This window comes from Pteropus medius, unplaced genomic scaffold (assembly GCF_902729225.1).
Source record: "Pteropus medius unplaced genomic scaffold, Ma_sr-lr_union100, whole genome shotgun sequence".
In the NCBI taxonomy this organism is placed as follows: domain Eukaryota; kingdom Metazoa; phylum Chordata; class Mammalia; order Chiroptera; family Pteropodidae; genus Pteropus; species Pteropus medius.
The window spans coordinates 17566499-17593774 of record NW_024356249.1 but is presented as its reverse complement, the minus strand read 5'-3'; the positions used below and the strand labels follow the sequence as shown (position 1 = coordinate 17593774).

At 33.2% G+C, this 27276-nt stretch overlaps 1 pseudogene; it reads right to left on the bottom strand.

Annotated features, from left to right (window-relative positions):
- Nucleotides 1-12799: 12799 nt before the first annotated feature.
- Nucleotides 12800-13483, bottom strand: LOC120601156 (porimin-like; annotated as a pseudogene).
- Nucleotides 13484-27276: the final 13793 nt, after the last annotated feature.

Here is a 27276-nt window from a genome sequence, read left to right as displayed (position 1 = left end):
ATAAAGAAAAAATCCCATTTACAATTTCATCAAAAAGAATAAAATACCTAGAAATAAATTTAACCAAGGAGGTGAAAGGTCTGTATATTGAAAACTACAAGACATTAATGAAAGACACTGAAGACACAAATAAATGGAAAAATATTGTGTTCATGGATTAGAAGAATTGATATTGTTAAAGTATCTATATTATCTCAAACAGTCTACAGATTCCGTGCAATCACTATCAAAAAACAATGAAATTTCCAAAGAAATAGAAGAAATAACACTAAAATTTGTATGGAACCACAAAAATGCCTAAATAGACAAAGCAATTTTGAGAAAGAAGAACAAAACTGGACAGCATACTTCCTAATTTTAAAATATATTAAAAAGCTATGGTAATTAAAACAGTATGGTGGGGCATAAAAACAGACGCAGATCAATGGAACAGAATCAAAAGCCCCGAAATAAACTCATGTGTATATGGTCAATTAATTTATGACAAAGGAGCCAAGAATACACAATGGGGAAAAGATGGTCTCTTCAATAAGTAATGTTGGAAAAACTGGAAAGCCACATGCAAAAGAATGAAACGACCACTCTTTTACATCATACACACAAATTAACTCAAAAAGGATTAAAGACTTGAACATAAGACCTGAAACCATAACACTTCTAGAAGAAAACATAGGGGATAATCTCCTTGACAATTTTTTGAATCTGACACCAAAACCAAAAGCAACAAAAGCAAAAATAAATGGGACTATATAATACTAAAAAGTGTCTGCACAGCAAAAGAAACCATCGACAACATGAAAAGATAATCTCCTGAAAGGGAGAAAATATTTGCAAATCACATAGCTGATAAAGGGATAATATCTAAAATATATAGAGAACTGATACAACTCAATAGCAAATAAATAAATAAGTATACACAATCATTAAAAATAGGCAGAAGATCTTAATAGGCATTTTTCCAAATAAGACATATAGTTGGCCAACAGGTGCACAAAAAGATGCTCAACATCTTAATCATCACGAAAATGCAAAACAAAACCATCATGAGATATCACTTTACAATCTGTTAGAATGGCTGTTATTAAAAGACAAGAAATAACAAGTGTTGGCAAGGATATGGAGGAAAGGGAAACCTGTGCACCACTGGTGGGAGTGTAAATTGGTGCAGCTACTATGGAAAACAGTATATGGATTCCTCAAGAAATCGAAAATAGAACTACCATGTAATCCAACAATTACACTTCTGGGTATTTATTAGGAAAAAAAAAAAACTCAAAAAGATATATGTCCATGTTTATTGTAGCATTATTTTTCTCTAAAAAATAAAGATAACATTTATTATCACAAGTTGTATAAAAACAGCTTTTTAAAAAATTATTTTTGATAAAAAAATATTTGTTTGAGTACATGTGATACTTATAGGATCACCATACTATTGCTGTGCCTCCAGCTAAAACTTCAAAGAAACTATATTTGTCATAAAAATATCCAATATTTATCACATACCCATCTTTGGGAAAAAAGTTCATAGTGTTTTCTGACTAAATCAAAGCATTTACTCATTAAGTTACATTCACATGCTAGGTGATCACCAGTATGCGTGTGTCAAACAATTACATATTACAGTAACTACAGACTGGTTGAGCTGGAAGGGATTTCATAGATCATTAGTTTACCCTTCACTTTACAGAAGAGGAAACTAAGGCCAGAAAGGGCAAGAGCCGCATTCCAGCAGTCTTTCAGTTAATTCATAAGAAATTGCAAAGATTTAAAACTTTTGAAAAGTCAATGATTTTACTCACATTTATTACTCTGTGTAGAGAATATGATTTCTGGTTTATTTGGATTCAGGAAGAAGTGTTAAACACCACTGAAATGGTATGAAGACTCTCTGTCAGATAGCACTTAGGTCAAATACTGGCTCCCTTTCCCACAGCTTCCCAAGTGACTTAATAAATGCTGTGAAACCGTGTCACATGTGATCAGTGCACCTTTCCCTAATAGTTTACTTGGGTAAATTGTTACTGTGAAATGACAGTTTCAGCTGTCATTGTAATTGTGGTCTTGTCATGTAAACTAGTAATACAGGTAACTGTCATTTCAGAGAATTAATGGTTTTTCTTCTCTTTGAAAGACTCTATGACAATTCAAGAGGCGGAAGGAATTCTGTCATGTCTTCTCAAAGTTCCTGCATCAGACCTTCTCTTGTCCTCTGAAGGTCCCAAAGTAAGTAGCCCAGCAAAACACAAAGTCAAGCCTGGTTCCCCACAGTATGACATGCCATTAAACTGAGTCTCTATTTAACACTGATTCTAAATGGAGACCATATATCTCTGTTTGGAGGATGGTATATATATAACACTCTTTGTCAGATCTTAATCACCTCACTCCAACTCTTTGTTCTAATTTTAGATGCTGGGGAGAGAGATTGAACTAGAAAATGACCAACAGTTATTACAGTTTTATTCTGTGGAAAATGGAGTGCCTATTGTTGTGATGGTAACAGCTAACTAATAAACTCAGAGACTAGACTGTTTATCGTGACTGGGAATAAATGATTTATTGGAACAATTCTACTCTCAAAAAATAAAAGGGTTTATAACTTGCTCTAAGTGTAGAAAAGGTTGTACTTTCATTGGGATAAGACCATTTCTTGACTTGTATATAATAGCAGTAATAAAGGCTTTGTGCCTACTAACGATTTTATGATTTTATTTTATACTTATTTTATAGTTCATGACTGCATTTCATTATGTGAAGATTTCAATGTCAAATAGTACCTAGCTAAATCTAATAAAAACTGAACACAGTTAATATCTGTCATAGGACCAGTTTTACTAGTCTCTATTGATACTACTAGTTTCAAAGTTTGTTAAAATGATTTGGTTGGTCATTTGGAGAATATCCATTAAACTTAGAGAGGCACATCCTCTACTATATATGACATACATGCTAAGATCCCTCTTCTCAACTGCACTATTTTTAGAGTACTTACAAAAATTAATTACATGCTTTTCTCTACAGTTATACCTAAACTGAACATATATTCTTCTGCGAAAGATTAGGTAAACATTAGACAATGACAGGAGGAAAGCAAAATTATTTCAAAGTGTCAACTTTGGCACTAAAACTCTGAGAGGTATTTGAGTTTACTTATATTCACAAAAAATTTAGCATGTTGTTTACAGAAGTACTAAAATGTGACCTTCAGGATTTATGTGACACAGCGAAAGAAAACTTGCATTAATCCACTTAAATGAACTTCAAAACGAAGGTCCAGAACTGAGAATTAAATTGGTTCTTTTTCAAGTTTCAGTTGTCTACTTCATTCAGATATCTAAAGAATCTGACATTATTTCCAGAAATCCCAAACTTTGGTGTAAGCGACCAGTGTTTATAATTGATCACACAGAATTTCTGTGAGTTGTTTTTGACCCATATTAATTATCCTAATTATGCTATACTCAGCTTTTCTGCAATCCAGGCTGAAATTTCAACTCTCAGTACTAAAGATTTCTGGACAAGCTTTTTGACCATTAAATAATAGGTAATGAATTATTAACTAGAAATGATGCATCAAAATTTTGAAATATTTTTCTTTTATGAAGTATTTGGTATTTTTCAAATCATCTCTCAATATATAAATAAAAATTTCTTATGCTACAGTATTGGTTGATTTTTATAAAGGAAAATTTGTGCAAACATTAAGAATACCACATTGGTTACAGGAAGCCTAGAACTCTCTTGAAAGGTCACATAATCATTGAGGAAAACTGGCGGTCCTCAGACTTACACTTAGATTATCATTTGCCTACCCTATCTTTAAACACTGTGACTTAAAATCATCATTATCTTGTCACAGACAAGGGATACCACACAGCTCCTTCATTTTCCACAGTTCTGTGAGCTCCAGTGCAGAATACTGAGGGGAAGAAACTCCCTTTTTACAAGTCTTCTCACACAGTCACAGGCTGTTCTGCTATCTTTTAGGTCCTATGGCTGCCATGCAAATGCCCATGCTTACATCTTCACCCTGATAGGTCTTGAACCTCCCCATGTTGCTGGCCAGCCAGTGGATGATGTCCCTGGAGACTACGTACCCTGACCCACTTGCAAAGGCAACATAAGCAGAGCTGGGATACTCTAGCTCTGGCATTGTGGCATTATTTACAGTAGGCAAGATATGGAAACAACTGAGTGTGACTATTGATGGATGCATGGGAGAAATAATAAAATATTATTCATCCATAAAAAAGAATGAAATCTTGCCATTTGTGACAACGATGAACTTCAAGAGCATTATGCTAAGTGAAGTAAGTCTGATAGAGAAAGACAAATACTATATTATTTCTCATATATGTGGAAACTAAAAAAATCTCCAAAACACAAAGCGCAAGCTCTTAGATACAGAGAACATATTGGTGGTTGCCAGAGAAGGATGGGCAGTGGGGGTGGGGGTGGGAGAAATAGGTAAACTATGTTTTTTTAAAAAAATTTAAACAAATTGTTTAAATTAAAAACATATAATATCCCCCAAACTTATTTGGCTATAGACTTTTATTCACTTAACACTTTGAGCTAATATTTTGCTTAAGGTGCTTTGAAGTAGTGCTGTTCTAGGATGTTTAAAATTACAGCAAGAATTAGGAGGTTATGCAGTGTGGAGAGACTAGAGGCTTCTTAGCCATGAGAACTGATTACTGAACACGGCTAGATGAGAATTAATCAGGGTTCAACTGGGCATATGACAGTGAAAGAGGAAAGAGGTGTGTGAATGTGTGTTGTGTTTTTGTGCATGCACACAAGTGTTTCATGTGGGAGATATATCTGAGGTTTACTGAAATTTCAAGTCTCATTAGCTGGGAAGATAGTCTGATAGAGATATGGAATAAAAGAATAAATATATTTATGGGGCACATACAAGGGTTTTCATTATTAGAGGGAAGTATATACAGAACATATTAATTTATGTTTATAGGTATATTTAACAGTTTGAAATGCAGGTCGACTCTAGAACATAGAAGAGAGAATACGGTTATAGGTAGAGATTTGGGAGCATTTACGTAGAGGAGCTAATTGAAACCTTAAAGATAAATAAAATTGCTAAGAGGAAGTGGGCAGACAGAGAAAAGATGTGGACCAAATACAAAACTTCTTATTAAGAGCTTGCATGGAAATTAATGTAGCTTATGTATTGTATGTATGTGTGTGTGTGTGTACATTCCATTTGAAATATTTTGAGACGTAAGAAATAACTGAAGGACGTGGTTCCATAGTATAGCGGTTAGCACATCTGCTTTACATTCAGAAGGTCCTGGGTTCATGGCCCAGTAGAGCCATTGTCCATGGTCTGAGGCCATGCCACCCTGAACAAACCCCATGTCTGATCTCAGAAGCTAAGCAGGGTTGAGCCTGGTTAGTACTTGGATGGGAGACCACCTAGTACTATTTTATTATTTATGCTGTAGGCATAAATAATAAAATTATGCTGTAGGCATAAATAATAGAAAAAAAAGAAAGAAATAACTGGAGGTTCAAATAAAAACCAGATTTAATTTTTATTAATTTTAAAATAAATAATAAATTTCTATGCCCAATTAAGTCTTTCATTAAGAAAATCAACAAATATACACTGAACACCTACTGTATGTCAGATATTATAGGTACTGAGGATATATCTTTGAACCAAATAGAAAAACCTTTTACCTTCATGAACCTTATATTAACTGAAGGTTTTCTAATCCTTAACTTATAAATTTCAGCAACCCCTAATTAATCATATAAGGAGCAACATTTTATTGAATATATAGTTTGGTATAATTTCTTTAAAAAGGGTATAAAATATTAGGAATTTCATAGGAAAGCAACAAAAACCACTCTTAAACTTAAAATGGAGAAAAAAGTAAAATGCATTCCTGTATAATATTTTTTAATTAAAAATATGAAGAAATGGGCTAAATTTGACTTGAGGGACAGCAGAAGTCATAACAATAATGACTTATCTAAGAGAAATTAAAGATACAAAAATGAGTTTCTAAAAAGGCTGTTATTAAAGTTCTTTTCATTGGAAAATGCTCTTAAAAATAAGTATGGAAAACATCTATGGGAACATCAGACCCTCAGTACAAGATTCTAATACCTTTTCCTCTAATGTTATTGAAATATTTTTACAAATGACATAGGTTAAGAAAGACTTTCATAAGGTATGAATCCTTTCTGGCTTTAGTGGGTTTAATAATGTGAGAACTTCAAAATGTCCCTATATGCTTAGTATACACTCTTAAAAATAAAGCTACAATATTCACGATATAAGGTGAGGTACTAAAAATAAAAAAATAGCTTTTATAGGTGAAAAATTTAATCTTCATATTACTTTAATTAGGAAATAATAATTACAGCATTTCCATTGGAGGAGAAATTAGAAAATATGAACTACTTATTAACTAAAGGAATTTCTTGAAAGTTAAACCTTCTCTTCCGAATTTTATACTTACCAGGAGATGGCACTAATGTACTTTGTTCTATAGTCCAGAAAACAAATCTCTAAGCCAAAGGTTACTTCAGCAATGCCTTATGTAATGTTGCATGAATTAAATATTTTGTTTCATTCTACTTCATGCCCTTTGATTATGTCTGTCGCATGCTTATCTCGTCATGTCTGTATTAAAAACCCAATTTGTTTTACATCAGGAATATAATATATGCTTTAACTAAATTACCTGTTTCATTTTGCAGTTTATTTTAGAGGAGTAATCTAGCCTTAGAATGAGAGAAAGAAAAGTATTTATATGTTAAAAATTCAGAATTCAGTAGTTTTTAGATGGAGTGCAAACTCAACAAAATCAAGGTGGAATATGAAAGCTGCTGTGAAAATTAATTTCCTCCATCATTTATAATTCTTATAATGTTAATAGATACCTTTTTTTATCTTATGAAGAGATTTTGATTTTCACACCAAAAAGTTATGAGATCATTTCATTCAAGTATTTAATACTTAACACTTTTTTATTTTAACTTTAATGTGTTTAAACTTTTATTCTTGTGTGTTATGGAAATTCATACAGACATTAGCTTGCTAAATCAAAATGAAAAATTGGATGCTTATTTAGGAATATAACTTAACGAACTCTTAGTGTGTTATATGTTCTATGTCTGACAATATGCCAACTGCTGGAGACGTGAAGATGAAAAATTTAATATCCCTGACCTCAAGTAGCTCACAGTCTTATATTATACAGTTGTCTGTACACCTTAAATTATTTTGATATTTTGATGCCATTGTGCTGCCAGATTGAATTAATGAAGAGCTTGTGATGCTACTAAGAATTAATTAGTTAATTAACATTAGAAATTTGGAAAATACCTACAGAATTTTTGATGCTTCCTCAAATAGTAATGTTAGTTTTGTGAATGTAAGTCTTCTTTTAACTCATGCTTTAATATTGTGCCTTCATGTGGTGTCTACACTTGCTACAAGAAATTGCTTGTTCAAGGAAAAGCAGAACCAAAGTGTTTTGTGATAGAAAAGTTCCATTTTGAACTTTGGAAGGAAGGTTGGTAATACAGGTGAGAATAACTTTTTGTCATTTCAAAGGGCTGTCAAACCACATTGTTGAACCCAGTCATCATGAAAATGGTTGTATGTTGCTATGATCCAGAAAAAATATACTATACAGTGCTTAGAATATTTACATCTTTTAAGTAAATACTAAAGAATAAGTAATCAAGAACAAAAATGACAATAAGAGAGAATAAAGCTTGCAAACTATGGTTTTGAGAGTTCTAGTTCTAAAACTGGCTACATAATAGGCAGAACTTATGTTCATAAAAATCACAAGTTTGCTGTTTCGAGTTTTATATCCCTGAAGTTATAGAATAACATGGAGGAGAGCATGAGTGCTTGAGTCAGATTTGCCTGTGTTTGAGCTTTTAAAAAAGGACCAGTAAGTATATTTAGCATTATGTAAATCCCCATACTACAGTTATACATAAATAACCTGTTGAATTAAATAGTATTAAATAGTCACGATGATTTTAAGTGAGGCAGATAAGGGAAACTAAATTGTTTTCATGTCATCGTTTCCACATAGATAAACCTATCTGCAAATGGGTGGTTTTCTAATATTATCAGTAACACAGGAAGAAGTATGTTTTGTGTGCACTCACACATGTGCACACACAAACAGCCTAGATCACAAACGAAAAAAACTGTTTCAAAGTTATTGATGAAAAACATATTTTGCATCATTATATGATTTTAAATAGATGGCTAATATGTAAAATATACAAAAAGAGTTCTTTTGGTTGACGAGGTGTTGGAGGTCTTGAGACCCACCTCAATTAGCTTCTTGTAGACTGAAACACAGGAAACTAACCCCATAGTAACTTAACCCCAATGCTACAAATTTCTCAGTTTGAAAGATAATAATTTTTTCCCCACAGCTCATGAAAGCATCTTTTAATAAGGCCTTTATTATCTCTCCTTCAATACGAAGAAAATTCACCTATAAAGTTCTCACCTCTTCCCTACTTGCATCAGGCTTTTTTAAAATTTTTAATTGTGATAAGAACATGAGGTCTATACTGCATGGGTAACCAATTGTTCCTGCAACATTTGTTGAAAGAGTATCCTTTCTTCATTGAATTGCCCTTGTACCTTTGTCAAAAGACTATTTTCTATATATGTGTGGGTCTATACCTAGAATTCTATTCTGTTGATCTTTTCGTCTATCTCTATGTCAATATCACACTGTGTTGATTAGTATAGCTTCATAATAAGTCTTGAAATCACATTGTTTTGGTTATGCTAAGTTCTTTACATTTTTATATCATTTTAAATCAGCTTCTCAATTTCTAAAAAAGCAAAAACAAACAAAAAAACAGACAAAACTTGCTCGGTCTTTGTGATTGTATTGATACTATAAACCAATATGTTGTATTTTTATTTCCATTTTCTTTTTCTTTTATTTTTTTGAAGTACTTCCCCATAAAGTATTTTTTATTTTTTAAAACTTAAAAAAAATTATTTTTTTATGGTGACATTAGGTAACAAAATCCAATAAATTTCACCTGTACACGTTAACAATAAGACATATATATTTTTATACTGTGTGTTCATGAAAATCTGAAGACTTTCTATTTCTCATTAGATTTCTTTTTTGGCCAACATGTTATTTAGTTTCCAAATATTTGAGGATTTTTCTGATACATTTCTATTACTTTGTCTAATTTAATACCATTGTGTTCAGATAATATACATTGTATGACTTGAATCCTTTTTAATTTTTGTGACTTGTGTTATGGACCAGCAGCATGTTTCTGCATGCACTTGCAAAGAATGTGTATTCTGCTGCTGTTGGGTGAAGTGTTCTATAAACATAAATGAGGTGAACTTGATTGTTAATATTGTTCAAAATCCCTATATTCTTACTGATTTTCTACTTATGCTATCATTTATTGAGATAGGATATTGAAATATACGACTTTATTTGTGGACTCGTCTGTTTCTTCTTGCAGTTCTATCAGTTTTTGTTTCATGTTTTGAAGCTCTACTATTAGGTACATAATGTTTTAGGAGGGTTATGTCATTTGAATAGCTTGTGTGTCACTAAGAAATGAACTTCTTAATATTTGTGTTGCAAAATCAACTTTGTCTGATATTAATATAGCAACTCCAGATTTTAAAAACTGTTGTTGCATAGTATGTATTTTCTATTTTTTTACTTTTAGCCCCTTTTATCCTTTTATGTAAATTGGGTTTCTTATAGGCAACATGTAGTTGCTTCTTTTTTTCTTGGAAAACAAATTTTATTCTAAAAATATATCTCAGTAACAATGAAATATTAAAAGCTAGTTATTTTAATAAAAAGAAAAAATAAGGAATTTGCTTTAATTTTTTTCTGAAAAATACAAAATTATCGCTGTAATATACTGCCAACTCTCATTTATCTATATTTGAATTATTCGTTTTATGGATTATCCAAGGAAATTTTACAATCATTGAATGAATTCTGCCTAATATTTAAATATACACGTGGATTGCTTTTATCTTTAAGTAAATACATTCTCAAAGAATGCAAACAAAATTGAATATTTGTTTAAGTAAACATAATTAGGAAGATAAATTTATGCTTAGGAAATGTGCTCCATATCAAAATATAGGTTTGCATTTCAATTTTTGCACATAACCAAAAAAACCTGACTCTATTGAAGTACTGGTATTTGAAAGTAACAAATTATACAGCTTATATACAGAGACAAGATAACTAAATTATTTCACACTCAAAGCACAGGAAACTTTAAAGGCATATAATTACATTTAGTATTTAAAAAGATTTTTTTTTTTATCTTCAAAATGCTAAAGAAATAGCACTCGAGAAACTTTCAAGCCTGTCTAAAAAGTTGTGACTGATTTGAAATACTGAAATATCAAGAATGCAGGGGACAGAACAACTTAAATTTAAAAGGCCCCATTACTATAAACTGTGCTTTAAGTATATTTTGCAGAGATGAAAGCAGTAATTGAAAGACCAGTTAGGGCTAAATTAATAACACAACTTATCTATCAGACTACATCTTTTTTCAAACTAATGTAAACACATGCGTTTCATAATATTTCTTCTGCTTTGCATGTGTCACATACATCTTGTCATATTCACATTTTGGATCATTTTTATCATTCATATTCATTGCATCTACTGGCTGTAATGCACAATGAGTAGAAATGATTATTTTATATCAAAATTCTTTATGTATGATATTCTTTGTAAATCAAAACTGATTACGAGAGTTATATTTAATTCAATTAAATGTAGGTGCATGTTCTTTAGGACATCTTAGATAATTTTTAGATTATTAGAAATTGGCATGATTTACTTTGACCCATTTAAGATGGAAATACTATCTCAGTATCTACTATGACTAAATATATCTTTTGTCAAAAATTGACCCTGAGTTTTCAGTGCTAGAATATAAACTGTAAAACTGAAAACACTCTAAAATATATTGGTTAATATTGGTGTCCCTATTACCCTGTGATTTTTCTCTCCATTAACATAATATGCATGAAAGTGCCTTGTCTTCAGCAAGGGAGGAAGAGGAGTGGTCTGCAGAACACTCTGAAAAGGAAGCAGGAAGTTTCATGTCTTAAAAATTCCTGTTCTAAAATTTTATAAGAATTTATTACAAAATATATTGGTATTTTAGTTTAAAAATGCTTTTCCCCAAATTTTAGAGTAAAATAGTGCAGGAAAATGTAGCATTTTCATCCTATAGGTTTGTATATCCTGAGAGGAGCAGCACAACCCCTGGTTTGATGAACAGCATTAATCTATAGTTCTGACTATATAGCATCTAAACGTTTGGGAAAGCAATCCCCAACGTTTTTGGCACCAGGGACCGTTGCTCCTATGAGAATCTAATGCCTGATGATCTGAGGTGGAGCTGAAGACGGTGATGCTAGCACTGGGGAGTGGCTGCAAATACAAATGAAACTTCTCTGGCCTGCTGCTGTTCACTTCCTGCTGTGTTGGCCAGGTTTCTAATAGACTGTGGACTGGTACTGGTCTGGGCCCAGGGTATGGGGACCCCTGATGTAAGAGTTTTTTTTTTTTTTTTTATGTTAGGTATATTTACACTATATTAAATATTTCTAGATATTGAAAGTAGCTCTACATCTCAAAAAATTCACTAAGTATATAATTAATTGCTGAATATAAAATAATGCAATTTTCAGTTGTGAAGATATTGTTGAGGTAACCTCTTATTTAATACTAAGTTTTTAAAACATTATCATGTTAAACATTAAAATTTCTTGAAATTATATAGAGGGAAAAAAAGATAATTATATCAACTGTCATCAAAAGCATGAAAGATGTTATTAATAAATATACAGGCTCTCTGGTGGCTAACGGGGTTAAGCCCAGGTATTGTTTCCGCTTTTATCTGATCTCTTTTTTTAGGGGAGTGCATTTTGTTTCTAAACCAAATGCTAAGCTTTAAAATATATAAAATATTGATGTTTTCTAAAGAGACACTTAAACTAAAATTATGCTTAAGGCCTGGTTTACTCACAAAAATGTCTGCTGTGTGGCATTAGTAATTAGTAATTAGGATGCATCCAGCCCTGAATAGCACTGGAATTCTTTGTGTGAGTGACAAGGACAATCAATATCTTAAGTGCCATCACAAGCTCTTTGTTTGTATGCCCAGATGGCATTGTGCCCGTTAGTGATGATGTCTCTAATTACTGGCCCTGTGTGACCAATGCTACAAGAAAATGGGACAGGACTTGTTTGTCTTACTATATATTTTCTAAAAGTGAATATAATCATTGCATTAACTGTAAGCGTCAAATGTTCATTAAAAATCCAAACCATTACCTTTAATAATCATGAAGAATCTTTGCACAATATATTATACATTATATGCATGGCTTGTTTATACTATTTTCTCTTTTTTTTTTTTTTACAATTTTTTTCCCCTCTTTAACTGCTCCCCCCCCTTCCACCTCTGACCTATGGATGTTGCTGTTTCCTCTTAAGAACTGGATCTCTGAAGGTGGGGCATCTCCTCCCACATGCTCGCAGTGTGCACCCGGGGCCTGGTGCCCCCAGGGCCTGGCACACCTGGGGTATGGTCTGTGGCTCCACCTGGAGTGTGAACTCAGGACCTTCTGCATGTAAAGCAGATGTGCTAAACACTACATTATGGTGCCACCCCTATACTATTTTCAAAAGGAGAATTTTGTCTTAAATGATAGGGTTTCATCAATCATCTTTCCACTGGGCCTTGGATTTCCTTAAATGATGGCATCATGTTCATCAGTGGTTCTAAAATAAATTACTCTTCTTGAATAGTATATTTTGCATCTAATGTGCAGAACAGATAAAATTCCCAGTGTTAATGCAATACCACAGACAAAGCTGCCAAAATTGAATTTTGTTCCTATTTTTTCTTTAGCATTTATAGTTGTTGTGATTGTTACTGATGAAGAAATAGATGTCACCAAACTATTGTGAGCTCTGGTCATTGCAAATGTTGACATCTAGGATATGTTTTGTGAAACATTCGTTATTTTGAGTGTAGACTTTTAAGGTGGTGGAAGTCATATTTGTTGAGACCCCTGGTGTTGCCATTTTAGATGTTACTATGGGTTTCAGGGTGGTAACTGTCACATTCTTTGAGATTGAGGATACTGGAGTTTTTGATGGTTTTGCTGTGGGTTTCGAGGTGGTGACCTTCCCTGAGGATGCTGGAGTTGTTAATGAATTCCCATTGCTTTTGGACAATTCACCTGTGTGGCTGAAGGGTACATATAGGGTACTCTATACTTGTTAAGTAGTGAAGCTTTTAAGAAGTGTGAAAAGACTTCTGCTTGAAGATCCCATGGAGTCTTTACTATCCATGATGGCTTTCAGAAGCATTAGCACCAGTGCATCCCTACAATGAACAAGGCCAAGCCACCTGGCATGCCGAGTCCCATTGTTCTAAGGGCAGGGTGTGGGGGCCTCGTGTGTCCCCTGCCAAGGTGGCAGTGGCACCAGAGAGTGGCCCTTCTGCACACCCTTTCCACTGCATAGGGTGTTACTGAACTCAATTAGTTCATTTTGTCTGCATTCATCAAAGCCAAAAGTGGCATGGGCAGGAGTTTGCAGCAAAGAAAGTAGAGGTTCATTTCAGGAAATGGTGCCAAGCCTGGAGACATAGGTGAGCTAGCGTTCAGAGACCTGGCTCCCCATGGCCTCTAGGAGATAGGTTACATAGGGGAAAACTCATTAGTCATGGTAGGTAAGGGAGTTGGGGTTGGGGGCTCTACTGATGGATCAGGACGAGGGGAGAGACACTGATCATTGCATCAGGTCCTGATGTCAGTCATGGTGTCATTCTGTCTGGTTTCAGGGGGATGCCAATAGGGTCGTTCACCTTCATGAGTGTGGAACTGCAACATGTTGTCTTTAGTTTGACCAAAACTGTTTCTGTGATCAACAGACACGAGGCTTTGTTTGATGCTGACTAAGGATTTAACAATTAAGGGATTGGTCATGCAATAGGTAGAAGGATTAGGAAAGAAGCAAGTGAGTCCAAGGTCAGTTTGAATCAAAGAAAAAGAGAAGAGAAAAAGTCATTTTAAAGAAGTGAAGATTTGCATGGTTACGAGGGCTCCCTACCACCTGTTCCCCAATGACCAAGTAGGGCGTGTTACAGGGACTGGAATGGGCTTTGTGCACTGAGCCCAGTGGTGGGATATGGGGCCCTTTTGTTGTTGTTCTTCAGTATGACAATTTTAGCCTTTTAACTGGAGTGTTTAGACCATTTAAATTTAATGTGATTGTAGATATGGCCAATTTCAGTAAGGAATTTACCATGTTGGGGGCTCAGATTTTTGGGGTTCCTTCTTTTTATCCTTTATTTTTTAGGCTGGCTGTGGTTGGTATGTCACCTAGTTATATAATTTTTCCTGTGTCTCAGCTCATAAGTTGTGTGATATGATATACCATCCAAACCGCACACTTTTGAGAGTAAAAGGTGTGCTATTAATCATAATTCTCAGGGTAACTGGTATAACCTGGGAAATCCTGACTAAACCAGGTCACACACTCACCTTATTTATAAATTTCTTTCTATATATAGTATTTCTTTGGGTACCTATTTTAGCAGACCTCTTAAGTGAACTTGAGATTTGTGAGAGCAGGCCTGGTTACTATACACTTAGCATCTAATGTCTTCTAAGACTAGTGTCAATTTTAGATTATATGTTGACAGTCTAGAGAGCAAGATTATCAGACACCTGCAACTTTAGCACTTGTGTTTGTCAAGAGTCACTGAATAATGTATGAGATGATATAGATGGAATTTTGTTTGTCCCATGTTAATCAGTGAAGTTATGTGATTTTTGAAACCTTTAAAGCTATATTTCAGTTAAAAGATAAATCAAACCAGTCTTTTTGAGTTATGAAAACAAAATATCTAATTCAATGAATTTCATACTTTGTAAAAATTAGTTTGACATTGTATAGGTATTTTAAAGATGTTTTATATATGAGTATAGTAAGCATACACATAAATAAGTATGAAAGAAGAATAAATAGAAGTATCTTGAAATTTGTGATATTCTCAATAGTATTTCTCTGACACTCAGTTACTCAAGACAACTGAGTGTAAATAAGTTTAGTTTTTGTTTGTTCATTTCAGTTTTATCTTACTCTCATAAAATTGATATGCAACACAAATGAATTTCAGAACATCCTATAAAAAATAATTGTTAAATCTGATAATCTATCTGTATTTAAAATATTTTTTACTTAAAACATTTCCTAATTCTAATGTTTTGATAATCCTATGTTTTAGAAATTCCCTAAAGGTCTTTTTTTTTTTTATTGATTTAAAATAGGCTTCAAAGGAGATTAATTTTTTACAATTGTAATAACTGTGTTATTCTTACATCTATTAAAAATAAGTTTCTTTTCAAACCTTGAAATGTGAAAAAAATGTTTTGTGATTATTCCTATTCTTCTTGTATACATCATTTTCATTAGAAAATAAGTTAATAATGACAAATTACTTTAAAAAAAGACTTCATTGAAATTTCTGCAAGTTGTATGTGAATAACAGCTGCCAGACACAGTAAGAAGCTTAATTATATATATTTTACAAAGACATTTGTATTCATGAATGTGTAAGTATTAATGAAAAGGAGAAAGAACTTTTAACAAGCAATTGTTCCATGGTGAAAACAAAATTTTAACTATTATTCCAGTTCCTTTGGGCATAACTTGATATATCTCAAGTTGGTTAAAACATAATTTTACTTGTAAGTTCTCTTACATGTTTTTGAAAGGCTCTCTGGTCCTGGGAACTATAATGTTGGGACTATTTAGATACAAGATGTCTCATTCTCTGCTTGGAGTGCTCCCTGCACAGCTCTCTTCCATCTCTATCCTCTGCCTTGACGACCCCTCATCCAGCAAACATCAACTTAAATATCAGTTCCAAGAATGCCCAAAGATCATTTTTCATGATTCTTCAAATAGATCAGGTGCCTTGTTATCCATTCTCATTACAACACTAGCCTTTTATAATAGTAACAATCGTGATTAAAATAACTAATAATTTAATTATGGTCTGATTTGGGAGCCAAGACAGCAGGAATTATGATTTACCACTAAGTGCCCAGTATCTAACATAGAGCCAGGAACACAGTAGATCCTCTATAAATAATAATTAATTTTTTTTTATTTATGACCAGAGAGAGGAGGGTGAGTAGATGAGGGGTAGGCATTGCTGCTTGTATAGGAAAGAGTGATTGGACAAGAACGTCTTTTGTGCTCTAAAATCCCCTGCTATGACAGAAGAGATGTGAAAACGATTAAATTGGGAATACTTTTTAAAAACTTAAGGTAATTATTATTATTATTATTTACAATAGATTCATTTATAATTAAATTGAGTTAGATGCTGTAGTGAGGTTAAGCTGGTTTATTGGTTAGGACTTGAGGCTCATGACTTTGGAGTTGGTCATGCTTCTAGTTAATTTCAGTCAAGGAGCAGGGACTGTTTCTATCAACTCACACTGTAAAAACCCCAACTTGTGTAATGCATGGTCTTGATATCCATCAGTGGTATCAGTCAAAAGAGTGAGGGCATCTTAGAACAACTTCACGTGATGTATAACTTCATTGAAAATTCAAGTTAACCAATATTTATCGAGCATCTGAGATGGCAGAGAGAGTAACTGGCCTAAAGTGCACTGTATCAAGCAGGCAACGAATACTGAGTCTATTTCCTACAGGCAGTTATTGTCATTTTGAATGTAAAGCTTACCCGGTAATAAATCTTCCTTTCCCTTTTTTATGTGAATTAAATAATGTCTAACAATGCTGCCATGCCAAAAAATAGTAATTATGTTAATAAATATAACTAATAAGATCCTCAGTCATGCAAACTTTAGCTACAGATTTTTTATTTACTGAGTTAGTCTCTCCAAGTTTATGATAATTTAAGAATAACTTTTTGCAAATGAACCTGAATTTATATCGTGATTGACAACTGTTTTAAAAACTTTCTTCACAAGCTATAGAGTAATAAAACAGACATTATGGAACAATATTGAAATATTAGAAATACAGGCAATTGCTTTAACAATATATGTCCTAAATTAGTAATACATGCAAATTGTTAGCAAGTCTAGAATTTTTAGCAATCTAGCTACTCATTATCTGTTGTTGCCTAGTAATACTTTATCTATTCTATTCCAGTTTCACATTGCTACCAGTTTTATACTACCTGTTAGTATTGTTTTATAGACAGTATATTATAAAGCAAATAAATCCTCAAAAGATTTAAGTGTAAGTAGGTAGATATTAGAGATGAATTACTATACCAGTAACTTCATGAAATGTTTTTCACACTGAAACTTAAGGGAAAAAGGAAGACATTTTATTGAAACAAAATCAAGAAAGGAAAACTATGTTGCCTCAGAAATTTAAATATCATTCAGTCAGGCTACCAGGCCTAGCTAAGTCAAAGGAGGAAAGAAAGAGAAAACAAAATCAATCGAATTTCGCCCTATTTAAGGGAATTATTTTGGCCCTCTTCATGACTACAAATTTTTTTACTGAGTTGTAGTTGTTATACTAAAGTACTTTGGTCAAACTACTTGTAAAAACAGTCTCAATATGTCTATTTCTGTCCCAAGATTCATCACATGAGGAGGGAAAAAAGTCAAATTACTGGGATGAATAAGATAATCAAGCAATGATTTAACTTAATGAACTATTATCTAATTCTGTAAGAAGAAAAAGTCTGAGTATAATTGACCTGAACCATCGCAAGAATATTCTAGCTAGCCTGTTTCCTATTTCTCCACTTGCTTCTTAATATTATTGCCAGAATTATATTTCTGAAACTCATATTTGATCATATAAACATTCGATGCTCTTTATTATCAAGGAAGTCTTCAAATTTTAAAACTGTCATTTCTATTTATTTAAATATTATTGCAATGTACCTCATAAAAAGATTTATATGGCTTTTATAAATTATTTCATCTAGTCATGGGTAAATATTATTTATTACTAGAAGACAGGGTGTTTTTCTTTTCTATCTTTTCTTATTATACATAGAAATACTGAGAAAATTTGTTCAAATATAATAGCTGAAAATGGAAAAAGTATTTTTTTTCTTAGCAACAATATTTAATTTGGGGCTGCATAGAGTCCTAGAGTTATATGACAAAAATCATAAGGTGATCTACTATCAAATGTTATTTTTAATAAACTATCATGTGACAACTCAGATAGGCTCCCTTTTAATATTATTGTAAGCAAAGAAATAGAAAGCATATGATTTGCTAGAAGTTTTGTTATACAGTAGTAGAGGTACTTTCTCAACATTGAAATAATTATATCAACTATCACCTTTGTTTGATTTAGGAAAGGTTTAACTCCTTAGGGTAATGCACTGATTAAGATCTAGGAGGATGCCTTTTTTAAAAAGAAGAAGAGTAAGAAAATTAGTATGGACTTTAGTGTTTCAGATAGATCAGTTTTGGGAAGAATATATATGACTTTGATTGTTTAGCTTGTGTGCTCTTAGAGAATCTTTGTATACTTCAGGGGATACACATTCTGGTGTGAAAAACAGTGGTTCAGACTAGAGGGTCAGTGTAGGAATAGATCCCTTCTAATTGTGGCAGAAGCCACCTCCTCGGCCTCCTTCTTCAGCACAGTCTATTCCAAGGGCCTGAGGCTGGGATCTTACCAACCTATTTGCTAATACCTAACATGACAATTTCTTTCCAGTCTCTGTGCCCTTGTTTTCATTTTCAGTTAAGGAATCCACTTGTCTTTCAAGATCCTGCTCACATTCTTTCTCCACATCGAAGCCCTCCCAGACTTTAGGAAGCAGAATTTCTTCCACCTACATTGCTCATTCCGATCTAATAACACCTCTCAAGTTACACTGATATTGCTCGCTAAATTTTTTATTATACTGTCTTATTCTAGAGATTCTTGGCTATGTCTTATTTCTTTTTTATATCCTCATTGTCTAGGTTGTCGGTATTAAATAAATATTTGATTAATGAGTATATTTGACTAAGGTAAACATTTTAAGAATATGCATTAGAAATGTGATATATATTCTATTATGATATAAATTGTGTTTTATAAATTCTTTCACTGTTTCCCTTTATAATGCAATACCATTTTTTGGTATTTTCCATAATTCCTCAGTATTATACAAATAAATTTTGTTTAATAAAACTCATGGGCTATATTTTTAAATACTTAGTATACATCATAGTATTTTACCTGGTACATTGTAATGTTTCCTTAATACATTTGGGTTTTTATTGTTTGAGTTTACAAAATATAGTGGAATCCAAATTTATAAATGGGTGTTATTTCAAAAATTCACTGTCAGTTGTGTTGAATTTAGAATTTATATTCCCCCCAAATTAAGGCTATAAATAATGATTAAATTGCAAGGCAGTCAAGCAGAGCCTATTTAACTGATAATAACCTGAAATATGGTATAATGGTACTATTCCAATTTTATTTAAAGTAAAATCAGAACACCAGAGAATAGCTATTTATTTTCCCCAATGCATTCTGATTTCTAACTGCAGAATGGAAGACATACATTTCTAGGGCTATTGAAACTCATATGGTTTGGGGAAGGGCTAAAGAAAACAGGGAGGGAAATATGGTTTACTTCTTGCCCTTCAAAGTGAGGTCTATGGACCAGCAGCACTATCATCATCTTGGAGCTCATTAAAAAGGCAGAATCTCAGAGTTACTTTAGATCTACTGAATCAGATTCTATGTTTTAACAAGATGCACAGATGATTCATATGTACATAAAAGTTTGGGTTTCCCTGGAGATCAATGATTGCTTTTTATTTTTTCATATCTGCATTAGAAGAGCAGTAATTCTGTCAAACATCTATGTTGAAGGAAGAATTACATGAAATCACCAATTTCTTGGAATTATTAATTCAAGGCAAAAAGAATATTTCTCCTATGGGGTTGATGAAAAGATCTAACACTTGGTCTATTCCACTCTGTTAGGTTAGATGGCTCTTTGGTAAGAAGAAAGAATAAGTGTTTGGGATCATTCAAAATCCGTTGGGTTAAACATGTTTCCAAATTAGTGACTTTATGTATTTGTATATACACAGTATTATGAATAATCCAGAACAGTACATCAATAGAAACATAAAAATAAGGCACAGCAAAATAAGTATCACCAATAACTAAATAAAAAGAAACTAATGCACAACAAATTTATAAGTGATGAAATCCTGAAATGCGAAAATTACATCAGGTTGTTTTTGACAATAAGTGAACCTGTACCAGAGGTGTAGAGATGAGGTATATTTATTATATAACAAGTAGGACAAAACTTTATAAACAAAAAGACCCTTTTACATCTATTTTCACATTATTACAGATAATCATTTAAAAATTATTTTCAGATTTCCTAATAGAACCAAATATGGTTAGTAAATGGCATCTGTGATTTAGGTGTTTGACCCGGCTTCCTTCTCTGGCACCTGGTTACTATTAGTATTAGATTGCTTGATAGATTATGAAGTATCGGAGAATATCTCTGAGCTTTACTAATATTGACTATACATATAAAATGTTAGTAAATATAGTCAGTGTTATTATATTATCTTTAGTTTCCACTGAATAAGTTTCCACGCGTTATTTTTAAAAATATACAATGTTTCATCACATATGTCTTTTGAGAGCATGTAAGTGATTTTACAATTCAAGAAATTATAATAAGAGTAATGAATAGCACTAAGGTATTAAAATCATCATCTCGCTTTCTAGATCTAATTTTTGAATTTACAGTAAAAAAATATAAAATGGTTAATAAAAGGGACTAAAATTAAGTTCTTCCTTAATTCTAAGATATCATGATTTTGCAGAAATAGCGTTATACCAGGATAAAAGAAATAACTTTGAATTTTCCTGTACACTTCCTGGCTTTGTGGCTTTGAAACAGTCACTTGCTGTCTCCTGGCCCAAAAGCAGATTTTGAATTAAAATACTGCCTTAACATTTTTAGTTTTATATCTGTGATTAGAGAGCAAGAATATATATGTAATTTTATGTTCATTTGTTTTTGCTAGTATAGACAGCTAGGTATGGATTATAAATCAAAATGATGACTCTAATAGTAAATTCAACCATAAATATTGTTTTTTCCTTAACTAAATAACAGGACATTTTAAATATATAATATAGGGGTTCACAAACACAGATTCAAAAACTGGTTTGCTCATTATGAAATATTTTATTTACAAAATGTTTGTATTAAACTTTTATGATATAAACACTAATTTTTAAAGTGTTCATATGTAATAGGTATCTCAGCATTCGGTTTTTCCAGCAAGAGTAATTTAACTTTATAAACTTATTTTGGTACCAACTAAAAAATTAGCAATAAGTCTATCAACAATTTCTGCTTTTTAAAACAGTCTATCTGTGACATGGAAAAATAAATTATTCCATCTTTTTTAATATTTATTTTATGTATTTATTTACTTAAATTTATTGAGGTGACATTGGTTGTTAAAATTTAATAACAATTCAAAAATACATCATATTGCATTGTGTGTTCACCATCCAGAGTTAAATTTCCTTCTGTCACTATTTATTTGACCCTCTTTACCTTTATCTATCTCCCCCTCACTCCTTTCCCTCTGGTACCCACTAAACTGTTGTCTGTGTCTAAGAGTCTCTGTTTTTCATGTTCATTTGTTGCTTTTAGTTTTACATCCCACATATTAGTGAAATTCTGTCAATGAATTAAAACGTCTTTCTCAAAACATATTTCCTGAGAATGCAATTTAAATTATAGATATGCTCATGGGGAGCCTACAAATAGGATACTAAAAATTTTAAGTAAGTTTAAATTGTATTTGTTGAATTCTAAAGAAATATTGTATCCTAAAAGAAAAATAAAGAACTTATTTTCTCTATCAGTTTATACTTAGGACTAGAATTAAAATAATTTGTAAACAATTTTTTTTTTAAATAGAGTCATAAAAATTTGAATTGCATGCTAAATTTAGCTCTAAACTTTAAGTAACTGACTTTATAGCATATGGTAATTATTCACTTAAAATTATTTAAAACACTGCTTTTTGACTTTTTTTAGAGAGACCATTTGAGTACAGTGAGGTTAATCTAGTCAATAGAACTTGCTAGATGTTGACTATATTTATTAACTGTGTGTGTGTATGTGTGTGTGTAAAATCTTAACATTATATTTTCACAGATACATTTTTGTGCTTCCACCAGACAGTGAACTCTGTGAAGGTAAAGATTATATAGAATTTACTTTTGTATTCTCATCACCTTTCTTAAAGCAGAAGAATGCCTAAATTACATTAGCAGATCTTAAATCGCAAATTTTTCCCAAATTATTACCTAAGACATTTACTTCATAATCTTTTTTTTTAATATGTATTCATTCCTTTCCTCAGTTATTTTCTCTTTTATATTTCTTATACATGTGTTTGCGTTGTGATTCGTGGTGACAGAAAGTCTTTACATTTCATACCATGTAATCTTGTGGAATAGGAATACCCTCCCATTAGATTATGAGAGTGGTATAAATTATAATTTATTGAAAAAATTAAAAAATTATAAAAATTCAATAAATTATAATTTATTGAAATACAGGTAGATGGATGGGATTGTGAAGATAAATTTCTGGGGTGTGGCAGTTAAAGTTAGAGAAGACTTTATTCATGGTTCAAAGTATTATTTTCCTTTGCCTGAACAGCTAAAGCTATTTTTAGTGCTTTAAGAAAACAAATAATAACGTGTTTACTATCTTTATATATAATTTTTTTTCTGAGCTTCTTTTCATTAGAGTCAAGTCCTTCAAGGGAAATTACAATGGATTTAAATTTAAGCCTCATGATATAAATCGCTCAAGGGCATACTTAAATTTGGGTCTTGTCATTTTTTGACATTTGATCATTTTAAAAGTGAAAATGGCATTTATTGTTTTAATTTTTTTCTGAAATGTAGCAGGTTTTGTTTTTAGACATTTGTATTTTGTTTTCTAAAAGTTCTCCTACACTTTCTGTAACTAGGAGCATTTTTAGAGACCAGCTGCTACTCTTACTCTCGCTTAGCTTCTCCTTCCTCAGCTGATACTGTTTCTTCTACCTTAGAATTTTACCTTTTAAAAGCAGCATGTTATATAAAATATTCTGTGAAACACCTCTGCTTTGTCCTAAAATTTTCTGTTTTTTGATGTCTCTTTTAATACCCCAATTCTTTATTCTTTATTTTATACTCACTATCACGTACTATTTATTTTGCTGACAAAGCTATTCTCCAGTTCAAAATCTTTCAGAAACTCCTTGTTGTCACTAGGTAGAAATGTCTCTGCTTGGCAACAAAGAGGATCCAGCTCCTGTTCGTCAATTTACTCTCATACATGTAGGCTACACCCTATCCAATCTGAATTAACAGCATCTATTTTTCACAGAATTTGTTGGATACATGCTCACATTTCTTTTTGCTGAGTTTGGACCCACTCTCTTAATAGCTTTGTCCTATTATTTCTATTTGAAACTCTTCAAGGCATATTTCTAATTTTACATTTCTTTATGAGAGCTAATATGATTCTCAATAAGAGTTTATTGGGACCACCACTTATGGCATTTACCATTTTGATGTATATAGTCGTCCTAAATTACACTATCCTACTGATGTCAGCACTTTAAGGATTGGCTCTGCCCGCCCACTTCTCCTCATGGCACCGTGGGGCTTGATACATATACACTTCTTTAATTGAATTAAATCTAAGTGGTAGTTGGTTGAATCCAACCTTATTGAAAAACTTGGATTAAGACCTACAGCAAAAGGTCTCAAAAGTTCTTGTGGATTTTCATATTTTATTTATACACTGAGCCAGAAGCTTTAAAATTCTTACTTCCCTGGCTTAGAGAATGTATTTATAAACGTTCCTTTGGAGGAAATGCCTTTCTTCTCTTTTGAATAAACGTTCCTTTGGAGGAAATGCCTTTCTTCTCTTTTGAATAAAAAAATAATTTCACAAGTAACCCTTCTTAAGGCATCATGTGCTTTGGGCAGTAAAACCTCAAAATACGGTTAATATTTAAAGAGAGCGGTCTGAATATGAGTAATAAAAATATCTCTCTATCCTTAGATTTAATTTTTTTACTTTCCACTTAAAGAAAAAGGTAAAATAGTACTGACAATTAACAGGAAGTGATTTTTAGGGTTACTTTAACAACAACAACAACAACAACAACAACAACCAGAAAACCTATAGCTACCATTTAAAATAGAAATTGGTACTTACAAAATTTAAGTGTTAGAAGTTATCTGCTTCTGATGGAGAAGGGAGCAACAGGGACTGGACTTACACTACCGCCTGAAATAACAAAAAGTGAAATATAAAATTGGGCGGATAGATATAAATGTATGTATGTATATATGTATGTATGTACACACACACACAATGGTTCCCAACAAAGAAGAGTGATCTTGAAAAATTAGCAACAAACAAGGTAGGTAATATGATTATCCTAGCTTACTCCTTTGAGAAAATTTTCAAGCTGGGGAACTCAACAAGCAAAGCCTGGAAAACTCCATTTGAGAAGATGGGGCAGACAGCCTAGAGGTGTGCCAAAGTGGCTACAGTTTGCAAGACAGAGTACCATAGAGGAGAAAGCTAAGCAGAGAATTCTAGAGATCTTGTAAAGGTCCTCTCACCAAATTTCAGCTGAGTACGGATCTCTAATTTTTCACCTGTTCTCTTCCACAAACTAAAACTCTGTAACCATTAAACAATACCTTCCTGTTTTCCTCACCTGGCCCCCCATCCTCTGGTAACTACTATTCCACTTTCTGTCTCTTGCTCATTTTTGATTATATATGTTAAGTAGTTCCCTAGATGACTTCTCACCTGTTTTGTCCCTGTGCACACCATGCTCTGTTAACCATCTCTAAAACTTTCTACTGGTTAGGAACTTCTGGCTGCCACTCTGATTTTGTTGCTCATTAAAATAATTATAATCCCCTGGTTTCTGGCATTTAAACCACACCATCTGGCCTTTATTGCACCAGGGCCTTACCATCCCCTTTGCTATCAGCAAGCCAATTTCTGTGATAGCCTCTGTCATCAGCCCTGGCCTACACAGAGCTGTCACTGAAAATTTTTTGATGCTAATAATGCTCACACCCACACATTCTTATGGTCTCAAAAAAGTGTGTTTTCTAGTCCTTCTCAAGGAACATAGTCCTCTTTTGGATCTGGCGGCATCACATAACTTCCAGCAGACCCTAATCTCTGGGTCTTTTAATTCATCCCTCTACCATAATAATTCAGGTATTTCGGCCTCACTGTGACTTTTTTTTCTGGCTTCTGCTAGAAATTCTAGCAGCAAACTTACACCATTTCTTGACTTTTCATAAGAATGTTAAATCCTGTCTCCAAGTCAGTAAACTCTTCCTGATCCAATCTTACGGTTCAGCTCCTTTGATTGAGCACCTGCTGTATTCAGTTTCACAGGTTCTCCCCTGGCCCCTGCTACCTATCATGACTCCTTTGAGCTATAGTCTGTTTCTTCTCCCATTAGGGCCAACACTTCTCCAGCTGCACTGTTGTGTCTTTTCACTTACTATAGGTCTGTCAGCCAGGAGAAGAGGGCAAGGAACCTGCTGAGAAGGTATCTGTTGCTTTGGGTGGGAGAAACCTCTGTATTATCCTTCCTCATGGGAGGAGTGCTAGTCCTTAGTAGGGAGGAGTGTGACCATTCTGTACATTGTGAAAGTTGTGGGGAGTCAAAATCTTAGGGATATCTACCCAGATGTCCCTACACCATGGGACAGCATCCAATTATTACCCATCTAGGACCCTGACTTCAGCATGAGAACCCTGCCTCGACTGAACAGTTAAGGCTTAGCAACTCTGACTATTGAATCCTGGTCTTGATCTCTATCTTTTTCTACTTGTTCACTGCATGAGAGAAAGGCTGTTTCTTAGCTACCAAAGTGACTCTCACACTTAGCTTTTGATTATCTGTTAATTTCTCCAGCTTTCATTATCCATCTTTAGGGAGCAATGAAGTTAGTAAAAATATTTAATTCCATTATTTTTATACTTATTAACTCCCTTGTACAGTTCAAATAACTGAATCCTCATACTCTTCAGGACATACCCCTCCACAGGACAGTCTTCCAGGTGACCCCAGGTGAAAGTTTTAACAATTGGAATACTTCCCTGTGCCAGAGGCTGCCTGTGCTTCACTTGGCACTCAAGATGGGGTCTACATTGCCAGCTGAGGAGTGAGTTACAGTACCATACCCCACCTTACTGCCTGCTTTCTCATTATTCCTGGTACCAGCTGTGCCCATTGAGTTACCTGGAAATCAGATGCTGAGACAAAAATTTTACTGGAAGATAATACTTATGAAAGAAAAAGGGAGTAAGGAACAGAACTAAGGATATCCCTGTCAACCCAGTAGGCAGTTCTGGAGCAAAGATTTACGTTAGAGGAAAACTGATTGGGTACAGGACTTTACTTAAACTTAATCATTCTTCGGCTGGAAGCCAACATAGAAGTTTGACCTGGGATCAAAAGCTAAAGCAGACCTCGAAGGAGCTAACAGCTGGAGGGTATCAGCTAACCACATTCCTCACAGCTGAGTAGAGTCTCTTCTTGAAAGGAGATCTGCAGGCCAAATCATCACATCTGCCAGAGCTCTCGTAAAATATCTGCTTCTTTATTTTGATTTTTGAATCTGTTTCTGATTGTAATAATAAACCCAGGAATTGGAAGCTCGGAACGTTGCCCTTGCTGGAGATGTTCTTTACCTGAGGGAAAGGTAGACACAGGTGGCAGATATCTGGTAGTGTTTACACTGCCAGGGCCTCAAGAGGAAATGAACTCATTTGTACTGATTAAGTCATTATCTTATTGATTTCAAGTGTGTGTCCTAGCCTGTTTACCTTTTTATGTACTGTTTAATTCTTAATTTCAGTTAGAATGCAGAGTTTGAAATAAAAGGATTGAATCCTGCTAAGACATTTTACTTAGATTTTAATGAAGAAATTTGAGTATTTAACCCATTTCCTGTTTGCTCTTAGAATACTTGCCAGCGGCACTTGCAGCTGCAGTGTTTACACAAAGATAACTTGCAAACTGAAGTCCTAACATGACCCTCAAAGTTTACCACGAAATAGATTGCTTTTATTATTATTTTCGCATCACTC